At 35.0% G+C, this 6,733-nt stretch overlaps 1 pseudogene; it reads left to right on the top strand.

Moving 5' to 3' along the window:
• Window positions 1-6,162: 6,162 nt before the first annotated feature.
• Window positions 6,163-6,522, top strand: LOC107160664 (annotated as a pseudogene).
• Window positions 6,523-6,733: the final 211 nt, after the last annotated feature.

Below are 6,733 nucleotides of genomic sequence, written 5' to 3'. Positions count from 1 at the left end.
ACATTTTCTACTTTCAAGACTTTCTTAAAGTTTCCACATATGAGAAAACATTTGCATTTTTTGTGTTTGGCTTATTTCATATAACACAGTGTTCTCAAGTTCTATCCATTTTATGCAAATGAGAGGATTTCACTCTATAGGTAAATAATACTTCTTCATGTGTATATATATAAAATTTCTTTTTTTCATTTTTTAAAATTTTACTGGTTCTTTTTAGTTATACATAACATTAGGATTCATTTTCACATAATTATAAAAGGATGGAATATAATTTGACCTAATTAAGTCCCTAGTACTTCCCCTTTCCATTCTCTCCCCCCTCCTCCTGTTCCCTTCTCTCTACTGATATTTATGCTATTTATAGTTGTTTTTTTGGTTAGTGTGTTGTGGATATATATGATGGTGATGGTGATATTCATTGTAGTATACTAATATATGTACATAGAAAAGTTAGATCAGTTCCTTCCACTGTTCTTCCCTTTTCCCACCCATCCTCTCTTCGCCTCAATTCCCTTCATCTAGTCCACAGGTCTTTGTTCTATTTTGATGGAATCCACTCCCCATTTTCCTTTCCCTCTCCACTTCCTCTCTTTATCCCCTATTTTGGAGTAGCTAGTGTATATCACAGAAGATATTGACCTTTGATTTTCAGGGTCTGGCTTATTTTACTTAGCATGATAGTCTCCAGTTCCATCCATTTACCAACAAATGCTATAATTTCATTCTACTTTAAAGCTGAGTAATACTCCATTGTCTATATATACCACATTTTCTTTATCCATTTATTTGTTGAAGGGTTGGTTGATCCCATAGCTTGAGTATTATGAATTGTGCTGCTATAAACACTGATGTGGCTGCATCCATATATTATGTAGACTTTAAGTATTTTGGGAAAACACAAAGGAGTGGGAAAGCTGGGTCATATGGTAGTTCTACTCCTAGTTTTTTTGAGGAATCTCTTTTCCAGAGTATTTGTACTAGTTTGCAGTTCCATCAACAATGTATGAGTGTACTTTTTCCCCCACATCCTTGCCAACACTTGTTGTTGTTTGTATTCTTGATAATTGCCATTCTGACTGGAGTGAGAAGAAATCTCAATGTAATTTAAAAAAATGTAGTTGTAAATGGACAGCATGCCTTTATTTGTTTATTTTTATGTGGTGCTGAGGATTGAACCCAGTGCCTCAACATTCCAGGTAAGCATTCTACCACTGAGCTACAGCCTCAGCCCCTCAATGTACTTTTGATTTGCATTTCCCTAATTACAAGAGATGTTGAACATTTTTTTCATATATCTGTTGACCATTTGACCACTTGTTCTTTTGAGAAGTCTCTGTTTAGTTCTTTTGCTCACTTATTAATTGGGTTATTTGTGGGTGGGTTTTTTTTGGGGTATTAAGATTTTTGAGTTCTTTAGATATGCTGGATATTAATGCCCTATTTGAGGAGCATGTGACAAAGATCTTCTCCCATTATGTAGGCTCTCAGTTTATGCTCTTGTTTCCTTTGTTGTGCAGAAGCATTTAATTTGATACCATTTTATTTATTGATTTTTGGTTTCACTTCTTGTGCTTTAGGAGTCCTGTCAAGGAAATCAGTTCCTGTGCTTATGTGATGGAGTGTTGAGCTTACCTTTTCTTCTAGCACTTGTAGCATTTCTGGTGTAATTCCTAGGTCTTTGGTCCACTTTGATTTGTCTTTTGGTACAAGGTGAGAGATACAGGTCAAGTTTCATTTTTCTACATATGTATTTCTAGTTTTCCCAGCACCATTTGTTAAAAAGGATATCTTTCTCTAATATATGTTTTCGGCACCTTTGTCTAATAACAGATAACTATTTATATATGTTTGTCTTTATGTCTTCTTCTATTCACATCTGTTTTGGCGCCAGTACCATGCTGCTTTTGTTACAATAGCTCTGTATTATAATTTGAGGTCAATACTGTGATGCCTCCAACTTCACTCTTTTTGCTCAGGATTGCTTTGGCTATCCTGGGTCTCTTAATTTTCCAAATAAAGTTTAGAACTGTTTTTTTAGTTCTGTGAAGAATGTCATTGGCATTTTGATGGGGATAGCATTAAATCTATATATTACTTTTGACAGTATGGCCATTTTGATAATATTAATTCTGCCTATCTCAGAACATAAAGAGCTGATTCCATCTTATAAGGTTTTCTTCAGTTTCTTCTGTGTTCTATAGTATTCATTGTAGAGGTCCCTCACATCCTTCATTAGATTAATACCATGTATTTTTTGAGGTTACTGTGAATTGGATAGTCTTCTTAATTTCTTTTTCAGCAGACTCATTATTGGAGTATAAAAAAGCTATTGATTTATGTATGTTGATCTTCTGTCCTACTACTTTGCTGAATTTGTTTCTCAGCCCTAGAAGTCTTCTGGTGAAGTTTTGGGTCTTCTAAATATAGGATCACATAGTTACCAAACAGAGATTATTTGAGCTCTTCTTGTGCTATATGTATCCTTTTAATTTCCCTCTCTCATGCTGGCTAGAGTTTCAAGAACTATGATGAATAGGAAGTGATGAGAATGGGTATACCTGATTGTTCCTGTTTTTAAATGAAACACTTTGTTTTTATGCAAGCAGTATGATATTGGTCTTGGGTTTGTCATATATAGCCTTTATAAGGCTGAAGTAAGTTCCTTCTATCCATAGTATCTCTAATTTTTTAAAAAAACGAATGGGTGTTACATATTATCAAATTGTTTTTCTGTATCTATTGAGATAATCATGTGATTTGTGTCCTTAACTCTATTTATGTGTCATTACATTTATTGATTTGCATATGTTGAACCTGGGAAAAGAGCTACTTAATCATGATGCACTATATTTTAATGTGTTTTTTATATGGTTTGCCAATATTTTTTTCATGAGTTTTAAGATATTGGCCTAAATACTTTCCTTGATATGTCTTTGTCTGGTTTTGGTATCAGGGTGATACTGGCTGCATAGAATGAATTTGACAGTCTTTCCTTCCTTTCTATTTCATGGAATATTTTGATGAGGATTGGTATTAGTTCTTATTTAAAGGTTTGGTAGAACTTGGCTGAGAATCTGTCCAGGTCAGGGCTTTTCTTTGTTGGAATACTTTCGATAGCTCTTTCAATTTCATTACTTGATATAGATCTGGTTAAGCTTTCTATATCCTCCAGGCTCAATCTGAGTAAGTCATATGTCTCTAGGAATTTGCCAATATCTTCAAGATTTTATAGCTTATTGGAGTATAAATTTTTAAAATACTCTCTGTTGAGCCTCTAAATTTCAGCAGTGTTTGTGGTGATATTTCCTTTTTCATCTCTAATTTGTTTACTTAAATTTTCTCTCTATTTGATTTAGTTTGGCTAAAGGTTTGTCAATCCTGTTTATCCTTTAAAAAAACAACTCTTTGTTTCTGATACTTTGTATTTTTTTAATTCTTAATTTCAGCTCTAATTTTAATTGCTTCCTGTTTTCTACTGATTTTGGTATTGTTTGTTCTTCTTTTTTACAGCCTTGAGGTATAATATTAGATTATAGCATGTAGCTAAGTTGTCGAGGCTGGCTTTGAACTTGAAATCCTCCTGTCTCAGCCTCCCATGCCACTGGGATTACAGGTATGTGCCACTGCACCTGACCCAATCTATATTGTTTGATTGAAGGAATTAGATCATTTACATTCAATGTTATTATAGAGATGATTTTTATTTCTTTCCATTTTGTTTGTTTCCAATGCTTAATTCAGATTTGGTTTTCCTTTAACAACTATTCTTGTGCAATTCATCCCTATGATGGTTTTCATTTTATTTTCATTTCTTCATGAAATATTTCATTGAGTATGCTTTGTACTGAACACTTTGAGGTTATTAATTCTTGAGCTTCTATTTATCATGGAAGATTTGTATTTTGTTTTCAATTTGGAAGGATAATTTTTCCAGGTAAAGTAATCTAGTTTGACACCCAGTTTCTTATAGAGCTTGGTATATATTATTCCAAGCCCTCTTGGCTTTTAGAGTCTGGATTGAGAAATCAGTTGAAATTTGAATTGGTTTAACACTAAATATGACCAGCCATTTTTCACTTGCAGCTTTTAGAATTCTAAATTTATTTTTTATACTAGGAATTTTCATTATACTGTGTCTTAGGGCTTATTTATTGTAATTCTGTAAATCTGGAGTGTTGAATGTATCTTATATTTGAATTTCCATCTTATTCCTAAGATTTGAAATATTTTCTAAAATTATTTCATTGAAAAGATTCTGCATCCCCATCCCTTTAGTTTGTATTTCAGAGCCTTTATCTACCCCAATGATTCTTAAATTTGGTCTTGATGTTATCCCAGATTTCTTGAATGTTCTGAACATGGGCTCTTAACATATTTTTGTTATAGTCTACTTTATTGTCAATATTATATACTTTGTCTTCAAGGCATGAAAATCTATCTCTAACATGTCCTATTCTATTGGTCATGCTTTTCACTGAATTTTTAATTTGATTTATTGAGTCTTTCATTTCTAGCCTTTCTCTTGGGTTCTTTTTCAGAATCTATCTCTATTGGAATGATCTTTCACTTCCTATATTTTATCTCTAATTTCACTCCTTATATTGTCTTTTACCTCATAGATAAGTTTAATTATGAACTTTCTGAATTCTGACAATTCTTCCACTGTGGTGTTGATAGAGTCAGTTGTTGAAGCATTATGTGCTGTTTGGGATGGCTTGTTCCCTGCCTTTTCATATTGTTTGGATGTGTAATTATATATTGGGATGGTTATTGCTTTTTCTTAAAGCAAGGAACTACTTCATGAGATTCTTTCTCTTCAGAGCCCTGGGTTGGGTGATTATTCAGGTATAGATACTTTAACTCAATGTGGGGCCTCTGCTGATCCCAGTATCAGCACCACTTTGAGAGGACTCACTGAACCCTATTAACTACAAACACTTCAGAGCCAAGTCACATAAAATCAACCTTATGAAAAGCAAAAGTTATTGATATTATTTTCCATAATTCCTTTAATACAGGTATAAAGTTGTAGTCAAATTCTCTCAGATCAGTTGTTCTTTTGCTTCCTCCTTTCTATGTTGTGGGGAAATTAGGAATTGCTACCTAGCTCCATTCTGCCATCTTCAGGACTCTTCCCATATTTTCTTTATCCATTAATCTGTTGACAAGCATGTGGGCTGACTCCATGTCTTAGCTATTGTGTAAAATTCTACAATAAACATGGGTATGCAAGTGTTTTTTTTTTTTGTATGATGACTTTAAACCACTTTTAAAAATATTTACATATATCTCAAAGGAGCATTGAAATAATTCACAATTTAATGTGGGCTAAAGTATATGCTCTAAGAAATTAGAGTCTTCTTCCCTTTAGGAGCCACGAAAATTTTTATTTTTTTTTTCCTTTTTTGGATTTGTATTTACCTTTATATCTCTGTAGAAAATCTATCCTTGGCAAATGGAGAAAAGCAGGTAGCAACACCAATACACCCACTCATCTCCAGCTCTCACTCCATAATGCAAAGTTTCTGACAAGGGAGCAGGGGTCAAACCAAGAAGTATTACACCTTCCTGGCCTTGCCTAAGAGAATTGACAATATTTGGATAAGAGAATGGCAGAATTTAAGGCCTAGGTCACTTTTTAAAACAATAGAACAATCAGTTAATAATCAGAGTAGGTCAGCCTGAAATCTAAAATGAAGTTCAGTGAAAGATAATTGAAGAAGGCCATGTGAAAACCCTACAGGACAGAGCACCTGTTCAAGTTAGCACTTTTTCAGGAATAAATAGTGTGAGAACTTCTGAGCTAAGAACTACCATCCCCTGGCTGGCTTAATTTATAAACTTTGAAGGCCATCTCTAAATCACACACTTATGTAACACAAAGGCAGAAATCCTTGGTGGCTCAGGAATCTTAAGCATAATCTCTGACCAATCAGTGACTGATCATAAGCTACTCTGACCCAAGGACAACCAGGGTTAGCAAAGGTTAAATATGAAAACAAAAAAGAGTTCTGGTGTCAGGCTGGTGCTTTCTGGGGGGCGGGGAGTTAGGTTGGCTGTGCCGTGAGGCCTGGGACGCCTTGGCAGGCAGCTGTGGATGGGTTCCCCACTAGCCCCAGTCTTGGTGCTATGCTCGGACTGTGGCTGTGTTACTGTGTTCTGATGCCGTCTTGTACTAATCTGGCTACTGGAACCCCCAGGAATAAAGTAAAATACTCAAGGCTTTCCTACACAGATTATAGCTACGTTGGTGTTCAGTTTAAGAAAAGCCCTCCTAAGATCCCTTATAAAGCCATTTGCCACTGTGATGTTTTTGATTGGCACCTTTCTCATTATCACAGGCTCCTTTCTGCTGTCAGGCTACATCAGCAAAGGAGGGGGGCAGGGAAAACGGCTGTTCCTGTCCTGATCCTTGGCATTCTGGTGTTCCTGTCAGGATTTTACCATCTGTGCATTACCTACTATGCATCTAAAGGCTACCAGGGTTATTCCTATGATGACATTCCAGACTTTGATGACTAACATTCATTTTGATAAGTCACAGTGGGACTGAACCCAGCTTTAAGATGTTCACATTGAACAGAAACTATTGACTAAGGGTTGAAGAATTATGCAGTTTGCAGATGTTGACAGAATAATGGCCAGAGTTCATGGGTCCATCTCAAAAATGTTCACCAAGGTTAATTATCTAATCAGGAAACACTCTGTTTTTCATCTGGCCCTGGCAAAACTC

This window comes from Marmota marmota, unplaced genomic scaffold (assembly GCF_001458135.2).
Source record: "Marmota marmota marmota unplaced genomic scaffold, marMar, whole genome shotgun sequence".
NCBI classification, from domain to species: Eukaryota; Metazoa; Chordata; class Mammalia; order Rodentia; family Sciuridae; genus Marmota; species Marmota marmota.
Note: the sequence above shows the minus strand (reverse complement) of the source record. Positions and strands in the feature narration are given on the sequence as shown.